At 42.1% G+C, this 24,633-nt stretch overlaps 2 protein-coding genes across 4 annotated transcripts in view; one reads left to right on the top strand and one right to left on the bottom strand.

The window, feature by feature from the left end:
• TLCD4 (TLC domain containing 4) overlaps positions 1 to 23,407 on the bottom strand; it is a 129,716-nt gene extending 106,309 nt beyond the window's left edge. The window contains exon 1 of one of the 2 annotated variants that reach the window (XM_073593080.1): positions 23,098 to 23,407. The gene's annotated coding sequence lies outside the window, so the exon portion shown is untranslated. Of the gene's footprint in view, positions 1 to 6,838; positions 7,086 to 23,097 lie in introns of those variants that run through there. The other variant, XM_073593081.1, reaches the window with a different exon arrangement.
• Positions 23,169 to 24,633, top strand: part of LOC141103462 (putative 3-phosphoinositide-dependent protein kinase 2) — a 33,987-nt gene continuing 32,522 nt past the window's right edge. Inside the window, exons 1-2 of one of the 2 annotated variants that reach the window (XM_073593083.1) lie at positions 23,169 to 23,263; positions 23,840 to 23,905. The gene's annotated coding sequence lies outside the window, so the exon portion shown is untranslated. Of the gene's footprint in view, positions 23,906 to 24,633 lie in introns of both variants that reach the window. The other variant, XM_073593082.1, reaches the window with a different exon arrangement.

The following is a 24,633-nucleotide window of genomic DNA, read 5'->3' as shown; positions in this document are numbered from 1 at the left end:
TTTGATAATGGAAAGCAATGCAGACACGATCAGTGTATCATCTCCTGCAGACTATTCCTTCAACTCAGGTCCATACAGAGGTGGGGTGGTCCCGGATGTCCCTGTATCACGTTTTATTTTTCACACTTAATTTAGGTGTGCATTTTTTATGGGTGTAGCTTTTAAAGTGAAACTGTGTTGAAAAAAATATGGAGCTTCCATTGCTAAACTTTGTTTTCTATAGTGCCAGCTCCAGGGTTGTCATCCTTATCTTAGATTAACTACAATATATAGGGAGGCCCTGATCTGGAACAAGTATACAACAAGTGATGTCTAATAAGTCTAAACTCCTGTACTGCATGCTTTTTCAGGTCAGTGACACACTAGGAAACAAGGTTACACAGCTTCACTAATTTACTAAGCTACCATATGTAATCATTCATTTTGCAAAGTGAACAACTACTACAACTACAATACCCCTTAGTAAATCAGCCCCATTGGATGAGCCACCTTCTGATGGCTGTAGCAAGTGAATGAACATGGGAAACTCCACACACAACAACGTCCAGACTTCTGCTGACCACTCTTTCCCAACACTTCATGGCTTTGAATAGTGGGACAGGTACAGTCAACCAGTAATATTACCTGAGGATGGACACAAATAAGCCTCACTATTGGTCAAGGAGGTTGACCATTCTAGACTTTTTTTGCTAATTCTTTGTTGTGCTTTCAAATAAGATATAAAACCATTTGGGCAAACCTGTGGCTTAGAAGTACAAAATAGTCAATGCACACAAAAGTGAGAAACATCACTAGCAGTATAAAAAACCAGTAAAGAAAAACAACAAAATTGGCCACACTCCACAATAATCTGTTGGACACATAAAATCCTTATAAAGACCAGTAGCTTGTAGAGAAGGTGATAAAATGTCGCTCCATGTCCCTCCCCTGCTCCCATTAAAAGGATGATCCCACCTTGTGAACTTGTTAAGGAGTTAGGATGACTTCATCTAGTACTATTTTTATATCTCAAAGAAAAAGCCATACCTAATTTTGTGGGGCAACCTCAAAGTAGGGTGGCTATAAATCATTGATTTAAACAAAAAAAAAAAAAAAAACATTTTTTTTTTTTAATTCAAATCTGATTTTTTTTAATTTAAATCATTTTTTTTTTTAATCAAATTTATTTTAATAAAATGCTTTTGGAGTAAAAATCAATCTAAAGATAGTTTTCTATTTAAGATACATGAATAATTTAGTTTATTCAGCATGGAATGGAGCTTTAGTTATGTAGCATGCGGCTGTATATTCTCCAATATTTACATTTTTGGAAAACTCATTCAATGAATCCAAGCTCTGCAAGCTTAGATAACATGCACTGCTTTGATGCATTCCCACAATGTCACAGTAACTATGAGATAAGCCAAAATTCAGGAGTATTCCTTTATCCCATTGTTTTGCAAATCTATGCACACTACAAACTGTATGATTAAATCGGTTCTGATATCGCTGTTTTACTAACTTGACAGATTATTATTCTAAATAGGAAACCTTTATTTTGTTTGCAAATATTAAAGATTCTAACTACCAGCACTAATAAGTCCTTACATTTTAAGAGCACCTGTCATTTCAGATCCATCATAGCAGCGCCTGTTAGCGGGCATCCACTCACCTGCTGCCGCCACGTCCCTCACCTTGTTGTGTCACTACCACATCACCAGCCATCCCATTAAAGTGAATGGGACTGTCGGTAAGTTAACAGCGGGTCTGAGGAGGAGCCACTGCAGGACAGAGATGACAGTTGCCTCAAAGCCTTATAGAGTGGAAGTGCTGTATTAACTAGCAATTTCAAAAAATCCAGTGTAAGAGCTGCGGCTGACTTTCATTTTAGTACAATAGCCTTCCTAGTGTAGAACAAATGGAGGCCTGGCTGCATGAGTGCTTCAACCAGGTCCAACAGAATGTATATATTTAAAGGGACTTGGATGATGGTCAGATTCATAATAAATTCTGCTACATTAGGCCAGAATAGCTGTGTAGCCAGACATTCCCAGAACATATGGATATACCCCACAGGGTCTTAGAGACATCTCCAACTGTGTGCTGGGGCCCATCACGGACACAACTTATAAAATGATAACCCTATCTGGATTTACTGACTTTTTTGACAAGGCTATGCATTTTATAAATATTTTTATGTTGAATTGCCAGGTTTTTGGCAGGTTTCTGTTTATCTGTTTTTATACAAGAATTAGATCATTTTATATCACTGAGAATTGTGTTGTGGGATTGAGAAGGATCATGCTTACCCTTTCCATGCTCCTAGACGTTGTGGGGTTTCAGGGCTGTGGGGTTGAAGGTATTCAGCTACTGTCCTGGGACAATGTGGCTTTCCCTAAACTGGATTAAAGCTACATACTATCTAGGTTATTGGGAAACTTGTGGATGTGACCCAATTAGTCAGATCGCTGCTGGAGCTCTCTAAAGTTCTTACATAATATCCATCCTTCTCAAAGCTGGTATTTGCACAGCCTTTAACACATCCTCACCCTATGTGACCCCGTAGTAGTTGAGCTATTCCTAAATCCACCTATTCCCAAATCCACCATAAATGGTCCATCAAAATGTCTGCCATGGGCAACTAGAGACCTAAGTCCAGATATTTCTGATCTCCCCAATATGTTATAAGAAAGCAGTACATGATTATTCATACCTGCTGGTTGAAGAACCCAACGAATGCATCATCATATGAAAATACAATCCATCAATTCAGAGAACTTTTATCTACAACATGTATCCCTGTCCATCACTGTCACAGTGAAGGATGGACATGTCACACAATTTATTCTACTAGATTATGTATCTGTCAAAAAAACAATACAAAAACACACCCCACAATCACAAATTCCTGAAGAGGGATATGAAGAATATCTACCTCATTTGGAGGCTCTTTCACGCCAAACTCCACATAAAAAACTTGTCACAACGCATCAAAAATGTATGCACAATGATGTACATTTAACGTGTGTTTTCATGTGTGTTGCAGTAAGTTGCCTTTTTATGAGCACTGGCATATGTTTTGAGGTCATCCATTGTGAAGCGACAGGTCCCTGGAAGCAACAAAACATTAACAGCAATTCATCTTTTATTTTATTACTTTCCATTGAACTACATTTACATGCATTCATGTGTGTTACAATAAACTACAGACATGCTGCAGACAACTGAAACACACATTTACACAGCCTTGTGGTTTGAATGAGGCACATAGAAATCCATCTTTGTATGTGCTCTTACAATGTATGTGCTCTTACAATGTATGTACTCTTACAATGTATGTGCTCTTACAATGTATGTGCTCTTACAATGTATGTGCTCTTACAATGTATGTGCTCTTATTCCCCCCCCTTCAGTCCATCATGAATGCTGCTGCCAAACTCATCCACCTTACCAACTAATCAGTGTCTCCTGCCCCTCTCTGCCAATCCCTCCACTGGCTTTCACTCACCCAATGAATAAAATTCAAAATACTAACAGCTTACAAAGCCATCCACAACTCTGCCCCTCTGCCCACTAATGTTTCAAAATACCAACCAAATCGTTCTATTCATTCATCCCAAGACCTCCTGCTCTCTAGCTCCCTTGTTGCCTCCTCCCATTCTCGCCTCCAAGACTTCTCCTGAGCCTCTCCCATCCTCTGGAACTCCCTACCCCAATCTGTCAGACTATCTTCTACTCTGTCCACTTTTAGGCGATCTCTGAAACCCCTTCTGTTTAAAAAAAAAGTCTATCCTGTCTCCACCTAACAACATTACATTTGTTTTCTCCATCAACTCATCCCCCACAGTAATTACCTTTTGTATCACTTGACCCTCCCTTTTAGATTGTAAGCTCTATTGAGCAGGGCCCTCTGATTCCTCCTGTATTGAAACTGTACTGTCTTCCCTCATTATGTAAAGCACTGTACAAACTGTTAGCGCTATATAAATCTCGTATAATAATAATATTAATACAGGGATGAATGGTCCTAAATGCAAACGGTCTGCATCCAGGCGCACACATCCATCGTTGTGCGCATGTAAATGTGTGGTTAGCAGCGAACAAAGGCAACCTGTTATTGATCTGTACAGTCTGCTGCCCATAGATGTATGCAAAGAAATGTGACTCCCAAGCGCAGAAAAACGGGATTATGTCTGCACAAGAGTTCCAAAAATGCCCAATTTTTGGCATTCAGGCATTTTTTTTTTAAATGATCTGAATGGTGCCTACTGCTTTTAGATCAGTGAGAAAAAAAAATACACAAATATGCTTTGCTAGTTAGTATTTACACTCACAAGTCAACCTCCTTCTTGAATAGTAGATTATGTTATTGCTATAATGTGTATAAACAGATGCATTATATGGAATAAAATCTTGTTTTTTGTTTAGGAACCTTCTGCCAGGAGGGTTTGGTGTTCATACATCAGTACTGTGAACAAGGACTCCTACGTTGTATGACCCTCTGCACCCCTGTGAATGACCCCTGAAGCCTAGTACACACTGCTAGTATTTTTTTTCGTTCAACCCGGAAAAAAAAGTGACAGCTCCGGACGTAGCCGCTGTACTAAAAGTACCATGTTAGTACAGTGATCTCCCCTGCTGTTCTATTGTGTTCTGACAGGGGGACGGCCCCCACCAGAACTCTCCAGTCAGCGCTTTCAGCCATCAGTTAACAGCGCTGATCGGAAGCCAGTCAGCTGCTGCTTTCCCTGCATGCTTGGCCGGATTCCGTTGGCCCAGCTGCCATACACATGGGTCAAATGTCGGGCGACAACAGCTGGCTCAATAAAAACTGGCCGATGTCACCCGACATTCAGCCCGTGTGTACTAGACTTAAGAGACCTACTAATAACATGTACATCCTAAATAAATGATGTTTAATATGCTATCAAAAACAGTCAACACTTTCTGATCAAATATCGTTTTCACCTTTTTTATTCTTTGCGGCCTCTCAAGGCTGCCGAGATCCTAAAATCACTTCCTGTCTACAATTGCTACAGCAGCTGCTGCACATCATTCCTCAGGGGGCAGTTTCTGATGGTGACAACATTAGAACATGGCTGTGTAATGTGATTCAGCATGAGGTGCTTGTAGTCTCGTGTGACAGGGTGACAACGTAGGTCATCTGAAAGTTACGGACAGAGCGTTGTCACCCTATACAAAGAAGTGTCTGAACAAAGACTTTTAAGGCAGGATCGTTCTGTATTATTTTAATAAAAGCAGCCAAAAAAAAAATAATGAAAATAACTTTTGAAATGACTTTAAGGTAAAATGTGTGTTTATTTCCCGGTCTGGGAGTCACAGGTGCCTCATACCACCGTCCACAGAAATCAATGGCTGTGCGTGACTGTACGCAGGTATACGGCATATTTACGTAAGCATGCGCATGCATACAGATACTTCCCCTGGACAGTTTGCATTCAGGAGCGTACATCTATACCCATGTGCCTGTATACTGTACCTGGGTAAAGTCAGTAATTTTTGTTGGCAGTTGTACACAATTCCTGGCTCCTGAGTAAAGAAAAATGCCCACATTTTATATCATACAGCCCCAGGTGCCCATGGCAAAGCTTTTATGCAATGTAAGTCACTGGGTTTAAGTATCCATTAAAGAACCAGTCCACACAAAGGTGACGTCTCAGTTATAGGAGGAGTCTGGTAAGTCGAATAACCCTGTGGCTTACCATAAGGCCTCATGCACACTGCTGCTGGTAAACTCACATTTTTGTGAGTTTAGGCTTTTTTTTAACTGCCCTTAAAGTAGAACTATAGGTCAAACTTTTTTTTTCTGATTTTGAATAGAGTAAGGGAGAGTTATAACTTTATTTTAGCCTCTTTGGAGACTTTCCTTCACTTCCTGTCCCATAGCCAAAACAGGAAGTGAGAGAAAATTCCTGCAAATTAGGGGAATTCCTTGGGAACCCCCAGGTCACCAGAACTAGTGTCACATTTTCACTCTTTTACTTTTCTGGGGACAACCCAAAATGTGGGATTTTCCTTTATTTTCACTTTCAACGATAATGGTAAACATGACAAATACGGAGGGTGAATCTCCTTAACAGCAATAAAAAGTGACATGTGTTCTAATCCATCTCCACTCTATCCAAATATATAAAAAAAAAAAGTTTTGCCTTTAGTTATACTTGAAACTCTCCTCTATGTTATCCTATGTGTCCATACACACATGGACGTTTTTTGGCAGTTTATCAGCTATTTTGTAAACGCCCTAAAATCACATTCAGATGCAGTTCTTATGATCACAAAAAACACTGTAAAACATGCCTTAACTGGTTTAAAAACCGCTGTTTTTAAAGCTGTAAAACGTGATTTTAAAGACACGTTTTACTGGCAGCAATCAGATGTCCAGGAAGAGTTTTTTTTTTTAAACGTCCTGTGTGCATGGGGCCTACATCTTGGGAAGTAATCAGAATTTTACAAATATTGCATCATGCGGGAGCAGACAGGCTTTACAAGCGTACAGAACAACAAGACTACACAAAAATAACGCCATGCGGTCCAGATGTGTCCGAATACAAAGAACACTATATCTAGCTAGCATACATGTTTCACACTTTTTGGAAATCATCAGTGCAAGATATGGAATGAAAGGTAAGAGAATTATAAAAAGGGAGCTGGGAAGACCCGTCCGCACTGTATATAAAATGTTTCAAACGCCTTCTTCTAACAAATAATTAGGAATTTAATCCTTACCGTGCTAATGAATTTAGCTTCAATGTTAATTGTGGACAATCTTCTAGAGATATTATTTGTACAATCAAGGTTTTATTCCAATGCCTCCTGATAAATCGGAGATATTTACCTGCTTTTTCTTGCGTCAGTCTGTGGGGACGCTCCTGTGACTTGGACCATGTAGTTTGTTACATTCATGAGCTTAGCTGCAATGACTTTTATCAGGCACACTGCTAAGTTATCTAGTTAGTCAGCAGTCAGCTCAAATGTCACTGCACTGTCACGGTGCCTGCCACTCCTGTCACCACAAAACGAGTTACAGAGCATCTGCAAGGCGAGCTCGAGCTCATTATATAAACGTATGTATTATACCAACCAATCAGTCACTGGGAACCATATCTCCTAAGCAGATAAAGGTATAGTGTAAAAAAAAATGTGGGTCAATAACCGGCTCTGCGAGTTTTTCCCTCGCCTGCCGGATATGCTGCTGTGAAGGTAAGTGACAAAAGAGGTCATGTGACCATTTTCTCCCTCTAGATTGTAAGCCTGTATAGGCAAGCCCTCTTCCCTATTGTATGATATATACTCCTAGCAAGAGAAAAGCAGCTTCAAAAATGCACCTAAGCCACATATTTTTAAGCACGTTCTGCCATTTTTTTTTTCATTGGCCAGAATAATAATTTATTCTGGCCATTGAAATAAAAAAAAAAAACTAAAGGTAGCTAGCACTGAGCCCCCTTTACCCGGCATAATAGGAGTTTGAGTGTGCATGAGGCCTTAGGGCCAGTCCACACCACATGAAGGCCAGTGCATTTTTTTTTTGTATCAAAAACAACAAGGAAAGTAGGTTATATGATTTTTAATGGTATAGTTCAAACCACTGCTTGTAGTTCCAAGGCATCCCAGTTACAGAAAAAAAAGTAGAACATGCTGCATTTTTCCTGCACTGGACTGTACTGGAACGCTGTAAAAAGCATAAAAAAATGCACTGGAACCTACCTAAATGCACCAAAAACGCACTGGAACACACATGTTTTTTAGCCTAGGTTCACATACGGTATGTGCGATGTGGGAACCAGCATGATTACAGTGCTGGTTCCCGCATAAGGCCCCATTCACACTAGCGCGTTTTTTGATGCATTTTGCAGAAATGCACGGGAATTTTTTAACATGGGTTCCTATGGAACATGTTCACATCAATGCTTTTTTGTATCTCTGCGTTTTTGGAAAGGGTCGGGGACTTTTTTTCATGCAAAAAGCAGCGTTTTGCATGTAATGGTTTTCAATGGACAAGCATCAAAAACGCAAGTGCACCGTTTCTGCAGCGTTTTTGATGCGTTTTTGGTGCGTTTTTGCCGTTTTTTTTTTTTTTTTTTTTTTTATGTTTTTTTTTTTGTAATTTTTTTTTAAGACTGTAAAAAAAAATGAAAAAAAAAAAAAAAAAAAAAAACGCAAAACGCAAATCGCGGCAAAAACGCGGCAAAAACGCGGCTCAAAAACGTGCCAAGCATGAAAAAAAAACCTCCAAAAACGCTCAAAAGCAACATGCATAGGTGTGAATCGAGCCTTACATCTCTTCCGCAGGCAGTTCACACTGCCCTCTGCAAACCGCTGCGGGTGTCAATACATTGTTAATGACACCCCCAGTGCGTACTGTGAACTCACACATGAATCCGATCATTTGGGTGAGAACGCTCATGCGATCCGATTCTAGTGTGGGGAAAAAAATTCCCTTCATGTGAATCCAATGCAAGGTCAACCATAGAACTGTATGGCTGAACTCGCACTGCACAGACATCGCATGTGATCGGCACCTGCTGTGCGGGTGGAAATCAAATGCAATGTCTGAGATCACACATATATGAACCCGGGCTTAAGGTTAAGAAAAAAAGAGGGGGAAAAAATGCACTGGAAGGCATCAAAAACATGCAAAAAACGCACATGTAGAAAAGCATCTGGAACACATCCGAACTGCGTTTCTATGGTGTGAACTGGCCCTTAATCTTCTCTGTATTAATTACTGGCTATGGCGTCACACAAGACAACGCTGCTCTATAAGGCTCCATTCACACTATGAGGCGCGATATGCGGGTTTTTGAGCATTATCTCACTGCACACATAGAGCAGCCCATTCATTTTAATAGGCTGCCCTACATGCACCAAAGCAGCTCATACACCTTTTTTAAGCTTTGCGCATTTTGCAAAAAAAGCGTGCTTGGGGTGCCATTGCCAAGGAATAGTACCGCAAGCATGACATGCTGTTCTCGCGCATTTTGTAAACGTGCAAAATTGTGCAATTCACAGAACACAATAGTGTGTATACAGCATCAACAAAATAATACCAAATAATAGAACATAAAAGAAGCAAAAGTACTAGCCGCTTTCAAATGTTTCTTTTGTCACCTGGTACTGATACAATAAGGCTTCGCTGCCGTTTTCCCTTACCATAAATGGCAGTGGCAGCCCCAAGAGCCAATCCGAAAATCGGCTGGGGTGGCAACATTGCGGGAACCCTGCACAGGTAAGTCTCCTGATATTAAAAGTCAGTAGCTACAGTATTTTTTTTGGGGGGGGGGGGCAGAAATCCTCTTTAAACGATTGCCGCCCACCGCACGTCATATGACGTTGTCGGGTTTGAGCGATGATATCTGAATGATGCCTGCAGCTACAGATATCAAGATATCTTCTTTTAGCGCCAGTGATTCTCACACCATAAGAATGATTATAGCAGCTGTTCAACCGCTTGATCGTTCTTGGAGGCGTCGAGCGGGGACATCTCCCCCCGCTGCTTCTACCGACTCACCCCTGCCATCGGTGAGTTAGAGAAGGGAACCGCTGGTGCCAGAGGCTGACAATAGAGATTTTTGGTGGACCAGATGGTCCCCGGAGTCTCTATGATCATTCAGAGGCTGGGCGCAATGTTATGGCGTCATGCCAAGCCCCTGCATTTGAAAAAATGGCGCCACCTTGGCTCGGAAGCTGAGCTCTTTTTTTTTTTTTTTTTTTTTTTATTTCAGGCTTCCCAGCCTAGAAGTGAGATGTGGGGACTTATTGACCCCATATCTCACTGTAAAGAGGACCTGTCATGCTTATTCCTATTACAAGGGATGTTTACATTCCTTGTAAGAGGAATAAAAGTGATCAAAAAAAAAAAAAAAATGTAAAAAGTAAAATAAAAAAATAAATAAATAATTTAATTTGCCCCTGTCCCCGTGTGCTCGCATGCAGAAGCGAACACATACGTAAGTTGCGCCCACTTATGTAAAAGATGTGAGGTATCGCCGCAAACGTTAGAGCGAGAAAAATAATTCTAGCCTTAGACCTCCTCTGTAATTCAAAACATTTAACCAGTATAAAATTTTAAGGCCTCGCCTATGGGGATTTTTAAGTACTGAAGTTTGGTGTCATTCCACGAACAGGTGCAATTTTGAGCGTGACATGTTAGGTATCTATTTACTCTGCGTAACATCATCTTTCACATTATGCAAAAAAAGTGGGCTAACTGTTTTTTTTTTTTTTAATGCATGAAACGAATGGAAAAAAAAAACGCGTTTGAAAAATTGCTGCACAAATACCGTGTGAGCCAATAAAAGGGGCAATGACCGCCATTTTATTCTCTAGGGTCTCTGCTGGTCTCCTGGGACTTGCGAAGTGTCCCAAGAGATTATGTGGCGATCTGACCAGAAGTGGGAGCAGGTACCTGTCAAAATCAGGTACCATCCCCCCCAAAAAAAGACATTCCAATTATAAGGGGGGGGGTTAGTGGAACCTACTCTTTTGAAAGTTTGGCTTTCAGCTGCAAAGGCAGTTGACAGGGTTGTATAAATGCAAGGGAAAATGATCCCTCTGTTATGTTCAGTGGGCAGTACCACCACCAACTAAAATGAATAGGGCCACACATGCAACCACCTTATAACTCTGTGCAATGGATGTGGTTGTGTAATAGCATTTACAGGGTTAAAACAGGCATTGGGGAAGTGAAATATTGCTTGCTCACCATCTGTTAAACACTGCGGATCGGATCGCTTTTCAGAGGGGCGGCAACGTCTGCCACAAGTATAAACTTAGCCTAAGGCACAGGGGCGAAAAGAAAGGCTGCATTTTTAGGCACATAACTTTTTTTTTTTTTATGGAAACAGATGAATAGTTGTCTATGGGGCAATGCACACAGCTGTGTACAGATCTGTGATGTAGCGATGCATTCAGAGCCATTAACCACTTGAAGACCAGGCTTTTTCTGGTACTTTTTATTTACAAGTTTAAATCATTTTAAACTTGTAAATAAAACATTTTTTTAGCAGAGACCCTGAGGGCCACATGCAGTCCTTTGGCACTTTTTGTGCATCGTTCAGGCCCCCTGCAGACTGATTTTCTTCACCATTTCAACCACTTCTTGTTTCATGTCTGCAGACTCAGACCATCTCTTGTATTATGTCCGTAGTCTCTGGTTATATCTTGTTTGTGTCTGTTGTCTGACACTGAATATTATGTGTGGACCTTTGGTGATGTTGAGAACTGCATTTGAGCCCCCCCAAGAGAGTGGACCATCTCAGCGTTATCGTGTATATGATAAATATTGTCTAACCAGAGTAGAAAATGAAAAGTCAAAGACATCTCTGTTTATATTATGTCCAGAGTAGGATAGATCATTGACTGGGGAAACAGAGAGTTCAACTTAAAAACAGAAGACATTAAAAGGAAAACTTCTACTCATAACGTAGACCTTTACCCAAAACGCTTTGATAGCTATTGATGTTCTTTAACAAAAGAACTTTGATTCCACATTAATATTTATGTTACCAAAATGTGTGTGTGCTGTAAATTGCCTCCAGCATTACTCCTATTTCTTCTAGCTGGAGGTCGCCATTTTGTTGAAGCCCAGAGCAGTCACTTACTTATTGTCAAAAATATGTCACTTTGGGCTAGTTTACACTTGCTTTAAAACAAGGCTTCGGACAATCTTTCTTGAAGCTCTGTGAACGCAAGTCAAAGCCCCTGTCACTAAATAAAATGGTTAGCTTACAGTCCTGTTTACACCTTGCTTTTGCTTTGCTTTGGTTTCGCTTAAAAAATCATACCCCATGTCGCTTTTGTGATGCTTCAAAGCTTCTTCAAAGCCTCCGTAGAAGTCTATGACAAAGCTCGCTTGAAGTATCATCAAAGCACCACTGAAGTATCATCCAAGCACCACCAAAGCACTAAATACACATCAACAAAGCATACTAAAGCGGTAGGCGGGTTAATGTGTGTTGAAGCCAAAGCAAGTGTAAATGAGCCCTTACTATAATTAAAATATGTACATTTGCAGTCTTGAATGTATGTTTTGGCTAAGGCAGAAAGGATGGCTTACAGAAGATTTACAGTGAAGTTTGCAAGCTAACAATGTAGGAGAAAGGTGAGATAATCAGACACTATTCTTGTAGGTTTAACTCTTTTGTGTCTCCCTGGCAGCAGAGTTTGTCCTATCACTTCTCCTGCTTTTCTTTTCTCTATTCCTAATCTGTGTTTCCTTCAGCAAAATCGGTGTCATCCCTGTTGCATCATCCCCCCACAGCATCAGTAAAGCTGTCAGCTGATCGGCCTCTAGTGGCTCTAAATTTAGGCACAGTGCTGAGAATAGAGAGTAACTGAGCATGTGTGCAATTGGGTGAGACAGTGCATTCCTGTATTTTATAGGCACTTATTTTTATTGTGTGCTCGCAAAAGGGGCCAGCCTAAAGTGAATTAGCAGGACTTAATTTTCTTTCTAAAGTTCCACTTTAAATATTTTTCTATGGGTCCAACCCCCCCCCCCCCCCCCCCAGTCCTGGAAGTCCAAGCTGCCAGAAGAAAAACAAGTTTATAAAAGTATAAAAAAAAGTACCAGGGAGAAGCTTCAGGGGATGGTGGTAGGCAGATGCCAGGTATTACCGGTGTTCCCCTTTTATCATGTATTATAATGTTAAAGTGGTTGTAAACCTCAGACATGAAATGTAAACAAAGCATATCCCTCTATATTGTATACTTGTCCTAATTAGGACCACTAAGTGTCATTTCTGTCAGCTGCTTTGGTCACTTCTGACAAGTTTTCCTTACACCAAGAGAAAAAAGGTGATAGGAGAGGAAGCTCCAGCTGATTGACAGCCTCAGTTCTGTTCCTGTGTCCTGTGTGAAATGGGGTATGTCCCTTCCCTCCAATCAGCTTTCAGTGCTCTCCTCACTGAGCTCTGCAGAGTGTAACTTCAGCTTTCCACCCCTTTTTTTTTTCTGACAGTTCAGACAAACTTTATAAATTCTGGACTTTAAATGGATGTAGAGAAGAGAATGCCGCAGATAAACAGGTACAACTTATGTAGGAGGATTTGTTTCATCTTTGTGCATCACATGAGGCCAGTCCTTTCGCTGGGTATATGTAAGGGTTTACAACCACTTTAACAAGGACCGCCCCACGTACATATACTGCGGCAGGGCAGCCCTTAAGTGTAAAATCACATACCTGTACATGACTTCTTCCATTGGCTTTGGGGCGCGCATGATCGTTCACTGGAGAGACAGAACGGCGGTCTGCCTATGTAAACAAGGCAGACTGTCGTTCTGTCAGACAGGAAGAAAGAGATCCGTGATTTCTGCTAATCAGGAACATAGATGTGTCTCTTCCTCGAGTCAGACTATCCCCCACACAGTAAGAAAGCACACCCAGGGAACACAGTTAACCCTTTGATTGCCCCTGATGTTAACCCTTTCCCTGCCAGTGTCATTTATACAGTGGCAGTGCATTTTTTTTAGCACTGATCACTGTATTGGCATCACTGGTCCCCAAAAAGTGTCACCTAGTGTCAGATTTGTCTGTCGCAATGTCGCAGGCCCACTAAAAAATCGTTGGTCGCCACCATTACTAGTTAAAACAATAAAAAAATTAAATAGTCCATAAATCTATCCCATAGTTTGTAGACGCTATAACTTTTGCGCAAACCAATCAATATAGACTTATTGGGATTTTTTTTACCGAAAATATGTAGCAGAATGCAAATTGGCCTGAACTGGTGAAGAAATTGTCGGTCTTTTTTTGTTTATAGTTCGAAAAATAAAAATTGCAGAGGTGATCAAATACCACTAAAAGAAAGCTCTATTTGTGGGAAAAAGAGGACATCAATTTTATTTGGGTACAGTTTTGCACGACCACGCAATTGTCAGTTAAAGTAACGCAGTGCCGTATCGCAAAAAATGGCCTGGTCAGGAAGGGGGTAAAACCTTCTGGGGCTGAAGTGGTTAATATAAAAGGAACAAGTGAATTCAGAGCAAAATCTGAACTATTCATAAGTATGCTTTTTCTGATTCACTGATTCACTGAAAGTACTGAAATCAGATCAGCATGATAGCCAGGCAGCTAGCATTTGCAGGAGGAGTGGTCAGCAATGGCAACCACCATATTTATCTAGGCACAGGTACCTTTTAAACTGGAATGCCCAAAAAGTTTGTAAAGGCAAAACCTTTTTTTTCAATTTTAAATTAGGAGTAGGAAAGAATTAGAATTCCTGTCTGGTTTTTAAGGTTATCTGGGTTTACATTACAGAGATTTCCCTCTCACTTCCTGTCCTGCTAACTATAGTTTTACCAGACAGGAAATTAGGCAATTTTCCAACAGCAATACAGAGAGCAATAAACACCTGACAGGGGATCCAGCATCCTGATACTCTACTAAATAAAATAGTTTTTATTTCTGTCTGTATTGCTGTTGGAAAGTTTTCTTCAATTCCTGTCTAGTAAAACACTGTCAGGACAAGAAGAGAGAGGGTCAATCTATCTTGAATAGAAGTGAAACAGACAGAAGACTGAAGGCCTGTCAAATTAAGACAAGCCTCCATGCTGCCGCTGTGCCCGCATACACTTAAATGGGCTGTCTGCACGAGCACCTGGAGGCGCTGTCAAGTCACATAAACAAACAGCACATTCACAAACTACAAGCCTCAGTATCCATGTGAATAAGGCCTTATTGTCCAAAAGTTAAAAGGATAACTAAACCCAAGAACAAAGATGCAATATATGTGAGGGTGGCAGATTTAAAATGACTGCTTGCTGCCCGACTCTGGTGGGGACTGTGTGAGAAATGGGCACCAGCAGAAGATTCAAAGCTGTAGATTGCAGGTGTCAAGTCAGTTAAGATGGTGGCTGCTGGTATGCTGACTGAGCATGGGGAACAACAAGCTTGGTGATTAAAGCCTAGTACACGCGGGACAATTGTCTGGCAGCATCGGCCAGTTCAATAGAAACTGGCTGATATTCGACCCGTGTGTACTGCAGCCAGTCCGACAGAAGCCAGCTCCCGATGACCGAACAGAACAGCAGGGGAGATCGCTGTGCTAACATCAGAGTGTTAGCACAGTGGCTCTGACCTGAGCTGTCAGTTTTCTTTTAATTCAGCCCGTTAGGTTGAGCGAAAAAAAATTTTTTTAGTTCGTACTAGGCTTAAAGCCGAATTCCACTTTTCCGTCTCCTCCCCCCTCCAGTGCCACATTTGGCACCTTTCAGGGGGGAGGGGGGAATGGGTACCTGTTTTTCACAGGTACCGCTCCCCACTTCTGGGAGACGGGGCTGCGGCCCAGTCCCTCAGAAGTTCGGACCCCTCTTCCTTCCTCCACCGCCGGACAAATTAGGAAGCATAACGCGCTTTGCGCATGCGCAGTAGGGAACCGGCTGTGAAGCCAAAAGGCTTCACTGCCAGGTTCCTTTACCAGGAATTGTGGCGGCTGTACCCGACAGCCAATCCGAAGATCGGCTGGGGTGCCGACATGGCGGGCTCCCTGGACAGGTAAGTGTCCATATATTAAAAGTCAGCAGCTGCAGTATTTGTAGCTGCTGACTTTTAATTTCTACCTCTCTTTTTCTCCTCCATCCCTCTACTTAGTCCTGACCAAAGTGTGCATTGTTTCAACAGCTGCTGTTAAAGAAGTTGTTCTTTTCTAAGGTTAATAATGATCCTTTGTACTGAGGTCTATGTGTGTCTGTGAGACGGTGACATATTTTGGAAGCATATGTGTGCATTATTAGGCTATGTTACTTAGACCTGACCACTGCAGTCTCCACATTGCCTTCTCCTGACCCCTGCACACTGCAAAATTATTTACTCCTGAGCTCAGTGAAATGTGTGTATTGCTTTTATATGCTCTTTAAACCAGAGACAGCCAGACAACTAGCATTTTAGTAAGGAGGTCAGCAATGTGGCTTCTATATCCTTTAATAAGACTAGAGAAGAAATGACCCCCCACCCCTACCAACATTAAAAAGTGGCTGGTAAGGCATACTCTATACAACACCAAACAATCTTTGTAGAAATATACAAGTTCCCATCAGGTGATGTTTCGACCTATGGAGGACGGAGTGCTGAGGGTTTCTGCCTGTCTCATTCATCCCGGCCAAATATCTTTTCATTTCCTCAAACAGGCTTTGAATAGGATTGTGGAGAGGCCTACAGACATATCGATGTTCTCCAATCTGATCATATAGGGCCAGACTGGGTGAGAGTGTTAGAATGCCTGTACACCCCTATACGCTTTATTTGAACACTTTATTTTATTTTTAAAAAATAAAGTGTTCAAGATATTTTATGAATAGTGTTTAACTTTTGTTTATGAAATGTTCTGGCTTTGAAAATACTGTACTTTTATAGCTTTTATTTCCCTTCCTCTACTGAAAGCTTTCCATCTATGAATTGTTAGAAGACAAGACTCCCTTCACACAGGATAAGGCCCCCTTTACACCTAGGCATTTGCCCGCGATCCCAAAACACTCTGCAAAACTGACAAATTGCACCACGCTTGTTCAGGTGCCTTTCATTTTCAATAGCACCTAAATACGGGTGTGATTCTGCCGTGTGATAAACTGCGCTGCAATCACGCAAACCACATTGTGCGAAGTTTGTGACCCAAATGAAGCTCCTGCTCCTTTTCGCAGGCAGAATCGCACTCACGTTTAGGCGCCATTGAAAATGAAAGGCACCTGAACAAGAGTGGTGTGATTTGACAGTTTTGCAGAGCGTTTAGGGATCGTGGGCAGAATCGAGGCGATTCTGCCCTTGATCGCATATGTCTAGGTGTGAACAGGGCCAAACAGTAACCCCTTTTAATCCTGAATAAATCATACCAAGAGGGGAATTTAAAGTGGAAATAAACCCTCCTATCGTTTTCAGCCAAGTAAGCTGCCATCTTGACCTCTGTTTGATCCTCAACTGCCATGGTGCTTCACATGTGATCAGTTATGACAGCAGCCACTTGAGGTCAGTTTGGTTGAGAGCACAACCAATGTGACAGATACATTCCAGGCACATGCTGAGAATGTAACTGGTTTCTGAAACTGTTAAAAATTGATGGGTTTAGTTCCGCTTTAATAAGACTGGAACATCCAGAATTTGGAGTAGCTGTGCATGGAAACCACTCAGCTTCTAGCTTTCTTTTTCAAAGCTTAACCTCCCTGGCGGTATTCCCAAGTCTGACTCAGGTTGGATTTTCAGTACCAAAAGCAGTAACTCCGAGCCAGACTCGGGATTGCATCGCAGGATCCATGTAGAGGTTACTTACCTTGTCCCCTGGATCCTGCGATGTCTCCCTGCTGTGATCTGCGAGCCGCTGTGTCTCGCTTGATTCACAGTGCCAAGCTCCGTTCCCTGCGAGTGTTGCAACGCACGGGGACAGAGTTCGGCGCCAAATTCAAAAAAGTAAAAACCACAGTATACATACAGTATACTGTAATCTTACAGATTACAGTACTGTATCAAATAATTACACATCCCCTTTGTCCCTAGTGGTCTGTCCAGTGTCCTGCATGCAGTTTTATATTATATAACTATTCTTCCTGCCAGGGAACTGGAGATTGTCTATAGCAACCAAAAAATGTCAGTTTACGTCAAAAGTGCTTTTAGACCAGCTAGAAAACAGCGATAATAAATTAGAATCACTTGCAGAATTGAGCGATAGTGATTTGTGGGGAAATTCATCATCAAACACTAAAAGTGACAACGGCGACAATTCTGCAATGTAGGAAATTTCAGTGTTTTTGATTTGATTACATTATTGAATAATTTTTATTATTATTATATTATTATTTGTTATAATTATTTATAGTTATTTATTATATTATAATTTTTTATTTCGTTTTTCAAACTTTATCATACCCGGGATGTCTACTAGACTCTTGTTTGGACAGATTTAAGTGAGTTATTCCTAAGAATTTCAGGCCTACAATATAAAATGCCAAATTTCCATGCAAAATAATTGTACCGCTTCCAGCACCTAAAATCTGAAATAATCATACCGCCAGGGAGGTTAAGTGAACAAGCTGAAGTTACAGGCTGATTGGTTACTATGCACAGATGCTCTGGATTCTGTTTGCTCCAAATTTAGTAAATGGTCCCCTATAGGTTGAGTTCACAAAGCTACAGCACCAAAATGAAGATACTTATTCTTAAAAAAACAAATTGACAGTTATTTTTGGCTGACTCCAATGAGATCTGAAACTTGCACATGCTTAAAATAAGGATTTTTATCCTTGTGATGCAGCAGCATAAATTGAGAATATATATTTGAGGGCTCACTGGCACGTGTGCGTACTGGTGCGCATTGTGCAGGGGCTATGTGATGCCTTGTTACAACACATAGTATGCTTTACTTTTTCCTTTTTAAATTGAGGTGTGACATGATGACACTTCACTCAACTTTATACACCGCAGCATGTCTGTACAGCTCAATTCAACACAGCAGTTTGGTGGCAACAGGATACATAGTAAACAATTGTTTTCTATGTGCCCATGCACTGAGCTTGGGTTGACCTATGCAGATAAATGCAGATGAATGGGCATAGTGTGAACAAGCCCTAAAGTGTATCTAAAGCCAAAACCAAAAATATAATACAAGTATAGCGTACCCGTTTTTAGCTATAGTGGCTGCATTTGTTTTCTTTTACTAGGTCTTTTCACCTGGTAATCCTACCAGTAACACACTTCCTGTTTTAGAGTGACAACACTACTCCTCCATTGCATCTATGGAGGAAGCCATAGTTATTGCACTAGCCTGAACTCATGATCTGGACTACAAACACCTCTTCCTCTCTTTATATTACCTGGGGGGCAGGGGAATTTGTAGTTTACGGAAGATAGATTGGAAGAATGATCACACTGCGATTTCAGTTCAGCCCACAGGATGTTACAAGCACACTGTTCTTGGAAGGATCACCGGGTATTTACTGTACTTGCTGAAATGTTAGCTTGAAAAAAAATTCAGCAGCCATATCCAAGTACTGGAACACTGCAATATACTAAATTTAGTTTAAATATGCTTTAAGATCCTACATGCTAAAAAGGAATGTTTTAGGTCTCATTCACATGGGCGTATCTATGTGTACACCTGACCCATGTGAAGGGCTGTCTTTGCCCACTCTGGATGCACAGGTGTTCTGCGCATCCGCATGTAAGTCCCATTCATGTCTATTGGGATGCAGCGGCTGCATGGACACAACTGCTGGTCCCAATTCAACAGCTGTGTGGGTGCGTGTCCCTGAATGTAGACAATGAGGGAGATTTACCAAGGGGGCTTTCACAAGGCAGATCCAATCAGGTCTGCCTGTCAGTTTTTCAGGAGGACCCGATCGGAAGATTCATGCATGCCTATGGACTGGTGGGTGTAAACAGACTTGTGCCCTTTTTCACACGTCTACCTCTGGGTTAGATCAGGCCTGCTAAAAAATTTAAATGGAGGACTGCATCCTCTTCTGTTTGGGCAGATCGGATCAGAGACAGCTGTCTGTTTACACCCGGCCGCCAATAAAGCAGAGCGGGGTCTGTCCAGGTGTATAGGGACCTGTCATCCACCCTGCTCTTCTCTGCTCCCATTAGAAGTGGATCAGCTCACTGATCCTCTGCTGATCGGAACTGAAGGCGTCTGTGTGAAAAGGCCCTATAACTGGTGCACACAGGATCTGGTGCAGCTGTGTATAGTAACCAATCAGCTTTTAACCTCAACTTCTTCAATTAAAGTATAACTAAAGGCATTTTTTTTTTTGGATAAAGTGCAAGAGGATTAGAACGCTTGTCATTTTTTATTGCTGTCTGTGCCCCCGTTAAGGAGATTCACCCTCTCTATTTGTCCTGTTTAACGTTATCATTGAAAGTGAAAGTAAAAGAAAATCCCAAATTTCATGTTGTCCCCAGAAAAGTAATGCCGCGCACACACGATCGGAATTTCTGACAACAAATGTTCGATGGGAGCTTGTTGTTGGAAATTCCGACCGTGTGTAGGATCCATCGGACATTTTTTGTCGGAATTTACAACAACAAAAATTTGAGAGCTGGTTCTCAAATTTTCCGACAACAAAATCCGTTGTCGGAAATTCCGAATGTGTGTACACAATTCCGACGCACAAAATTCCACACATGCTCGGAATCATGCAGAAGAGCCGCACTGGTTATTGATTTTTCTCGGCTCATCGTACGTGTTGTACGTCACTGCGTTCTTGATGTTCGGAATTTCCAACAACATTTGTGTGACCGTGTGTATGCAGGACAAGTTTGAGCCAACATCTGTTGGAAATAAATCCAGGATTTTGTTGTCGGAATGTCCGATCGTGTGTACGCGGCATTAGAGATGGGAAATTTTCCAAAGGGAACACTAGTTCTGGTGACCTGGGGGAATTCCCTTAATTTGCAGAGATTTTCTCCCACTTCCTGTTTGGCTATGGGACAGGAAGTGAAGGGAAATGTTGCCTATAATTCTGCTTTAAAGCTGAACTCCAGCTTTTGATACACTTTATAGCTGCCCAAATTAACTATGTCCCTCACTAACATGTGAGGCCGCTGGATGTACAGTATAAACTTTATGTAGCTGAGGCTACATACAGCATACCACACTGTGTTCTGGGATCGAGCCGAGACTTCCTGTCTCATACCCGGAAAAAAGTAGAGTCTATCTGATCTGCGCTCAGCCATTCAGAGAAAGGGTTGTATTCTAACATTGAAGTGAGAAAAAAAATGAGGTTGTGACATCATCAGCCCACCTCCCTGACTCAGCCAATCAGAAGAAGCTTTGTATTCATTGCTAGAATACATCGCTTTCTCTGAATGGCTGAGCACCAATCAGATAGATTCTACTGTGTTCTGGGTATGAGACAGGAAGTCTCGGCTCGATCCCAGAACACAGTGTGGTATGCTGTATGGTATGTAGTGTCAGCTACATACAGTCGCACATCCAGCAGCTTCACGTTAGTAAGAGACATAGTTTGTTTGGCCCAGCAAAGTGTATCAAAAGCTGGAGTTCAGCTTTAAAGGAGTTGTAAAGTCTTAAGGTTTTTCACCTTAATGCATTTTATGCATTAAGGTGGAAAACCTTCTGTGCTGCAGCAGCCCCCCAGAGCCCCCCTTTTTCTTACCTGAACCCGATCAATCCAGCGTCAAAGTTTTCATTGGATAGATTGATAGCAGCGCAGCCATTGGCTCCCACTGCTGTCAGTCAAATTTAATGACACGGGAGTCAGGGACGGGGCCAAGTCCTGCTGTCTGTGTCAATGAACGCAGCAGCAGGACTCGGGAATACGCCTGCACGAGTACCCCCATAGAAAGCGGCTCTCCGTAGGGGCACTCGAAGAAGAGGAGGGGCTAGGAGCGCCGCAGGGACACCCCAGAGAAGGAGGATTGGAGCCACTCTGTGCAAAACCCTTGCATAGAGCAGGTAAGTATAACATGTTTGTTATTTTTTTAAAAATATGAACTTTTACAATCACTTTAAGCTTTTACAATAAGGCCCCTTTCACATGGACAGAGCGATCGGACCATCCTTTGCTCCCTATGGAGCGGCGGATGTCAATGAACATGTGTCTGTTGACACCCAACATCCGATCCCTAAAAATAGACGGATGGGGATCTGTTTAGGGTTGCCACCTCATCCCTTTAAACCCGAACACATATGAATGACACAGGTTCTGAGGCTAATTTAATGCAGATAAGGCCCTAAGTGAGTTTAATTACCACCTTAATCAGCCACAGAACCTGTGTAATTAATATGTGTTCGGTTTTAAAGGGATGAGGTGGCAACCCTAGATCTGTTCCCCATCTGTCTGGTCGATCGGTTGACAGTCAAATGGAAACGGACAGGCCCATAGAGGATAGCGGACTGTGTCCATGTCCGCTCTGCATCAGCGGAGTAGACACAGACCTGTCATCTGCCTGCTCAGCGGGGATCAGCGGAGAGATCCTCCATTGAGCAGGCAGAAACGCTGGTGAACTCTGCCAGTAAGAAAGGGGCCTAAAACCTAGAAGCTGATTGCTTACCATGCACAGATCCTATGTGCACCAATTTTAGTAAATCTCCCACACCTGCACGGCTGACAAACTGGAAGCAGACGCTGTGTCCATGCAGCCGCTGCATCCCATAGACGTAATGCGGACTGCCTGCATGCAGTTGCCTGTGCTTCCTGTGAAGGCAAAGATGGCTCTTATGAATGAGGCTTAGCATGCGGGTTTGTGTCTGTTGTGTAGTGAGAGTAAGGAGTGGTGCCTTGTTACAATATAAGACACGCCTTATCTTTTATTTTCTTTTGTCATAAAATTACAATTCATTCATCTCTATCACTACAGTACGATAAGATTCGCTAACATGGTGGTTAAAAAAAAAGCGCCGTGTCTGCATTTTTACACAATCTGCCGCAACCCACCTGAACGCAGCATTATGTTTAGTGATGAGATTGAACATGTTCTGACTAGGATCCAAACCCACGTGTGCAAGCCCACCAGGAAGCTGTCATCTGCATGGGCCAATCATCTGCAGCTGGGGCATTCCACACATCTACATGCCCCTTGTATACGTGCCCGTGGCTGCAGACCATTGGGTTCACCTCCTAGTCTGAACCTGCCCCAGTGCATCCCTAGTTACAGTGTGAACAGCGCACATAGAGAACTATTTGTTCTATGTTCCCATGCGTTGATCTATGCAGTCCAATGCAGCTCAGCGGCCATGGTGTGAACGGGCCCTAAACAGGATAGCCAGGAGTTTATGGTGACAGTGATATGAAAGTTCTCTTCACCGGTTTACATAGAGAACATCCAGACTGCAATCCCTACACTGCAAAATGTGTGAATCATACAAATGTCAAACAGCATCTATAATAAAGCCTGATTAAAGCCATCATAGAATTCTGTGCAGCTGATTATACCCTAATTAAAAAAATAAAATATCTGACAGCATAGCAAGGAATCAACACAGTGTCCAGTGACCAACAGCCCCTCATTGTACAAAGTGTGCCAAGTGCTGCCTACAAAGAAATGCAATGTGATGGAAACACAGAGAAATATTTGGATAAGGAAAGGAGACAAGAGTGACAGCATGGAGGGGCAGAGAGCACAAAGGGGGCCTGTGATCACAGCTGCTTTACCTGCTGGAGGGGGTCCTACATGTAGCCCAGGGTGACAGCTCATAGCTGTCCTAGCTGCAGGGGACCATGTTGTCTGGTGCGGTCAGTGCAGATCCAGGCAGGAGGAGGAGGAGGAGGATGAGGAAGGCTCCACATTCAAGCAGGAACAGAGCAAGGATTGCGGCCAGTGTGTGTGTGTGTGTGTGTGTGTGTGTGTGTATGTGAGTGTGGTGTCCCCCCTCCCCGAGGAAAGGAGGCGGTGATCAGAGCTCAGGAGGGATGGATGGTGCTAGTGATGTGTACAGGACTGGGCTGTGCACTGGATGCCATTCTACAGGCTGGATAAGGTTTCATCTGCTGGGCTAGTAACCCCTCTGATGCCAGCAGATCTGCACTGCATTGATGGGACTGGCATCATCCACTGCCAGGGATGGCCAGACTAAGATGCGTCAGGGCTTGGCATCCCCTACCAAGAGATAATGCCAGGCTGGCTTTGATGCAGATTGCTGCTGAGAACAATTGGGATCCACAAAAGGCATGGATGCTTTAAAAAATGGAATCTTATGTTTAAAATCTGGAATTCTTTTAAAGCAATCTGTCATCCATGTAATAATAATAATAATAATTATCTATCTATCTATCTATAAAACAAGGTGGCTTTGAAAATTGGCATAGGAATGGGAATTATGTTTATTAGAAAGGAAGCGACATCTATAAATAAATACATCTGTTTTAACTAACTGAAGACCTATAACCATTATAGGAGAAATGGAATCCTGACAAGCCTGGCTAGTGGACACAACAGCATTAAGCCATCTAGTGGCCACAAGTGAGTATTGCTGGCACAGTTTTACTGCTAGGTTGGGGTCTTCCAACCTTTTTTTTACAAAGAGCCAGTTTACTGTTCTTTAGACTTTAGGGGGGCTGGACTGTGGCCATTGGGAGTAGAAAACATTTTGACATCAGTGGAAAAAACAATGCATTGAATTGTACCCGATCAATGGTGTAATTTGGCCCAGTTGTTGATGTCATTGTGAGGAATTGTGCCCCATCATTGGTGTCATTAGGGGGAATTGCATAGCTCCCAACTGTCTTTGATTTCGAGGGACTGTCCCTGATTTGGAGCAATGTCCCTCTGTCCCTCTTTCCCCCTCATTTGTCCCTCGTTTTGGTCTGATCTATATAGTTGTATATAAAATGCACTTTTTATCTTTCAAAAAGTGTTTCCCATTGCTAAACCTTTCATACAAAATTCTAAATTGCTGCATTTGTAAATTTTAAAAGCCAATATAAATGAATAGTAGTGGTAAAAAAGCCCTTGTGGATTTATTTAACCTTTTTTTTTTTTTGGTTAATTCTCCTTTAAGGGGGTGTGGCAGGGGGGGTCGTGTTCTAGGCCTACATACATTTGTTAGTAGGTGTCCCTCATTCCCATTTCGAAATGTTGGGAGGTATGGTTTAGGGGTCTCCCAACCTTTTTCACAAAGAGCCAGTTTACTGTCCTTTAGACTTTTAGGGGGGCTGGACTGTGGTCATTGGGAGTAGAAAACGTCCTGA

This window comes from Aquarana catesbeiana, linkage group LG07 (assembly GCF_042186555.1).
Source record: "Aquarana catesbeiana isolate 2022-GZ linkage group LG07, ASM4218655v1, whole genome shotgun sequence".
Classification (NCBI taxonomy): domain Eukaryota; kingdom Metazoa; phylum Chordata; class Amphibia; order Anura; family Ranidae; genus Aquarana; species Aquarana catesbeiana.
The sequence above is the reverse complement of the archived record's forward strand: the minus strand, read 5'-3'. Positions and strand labels throughout refer to the sequence as shown.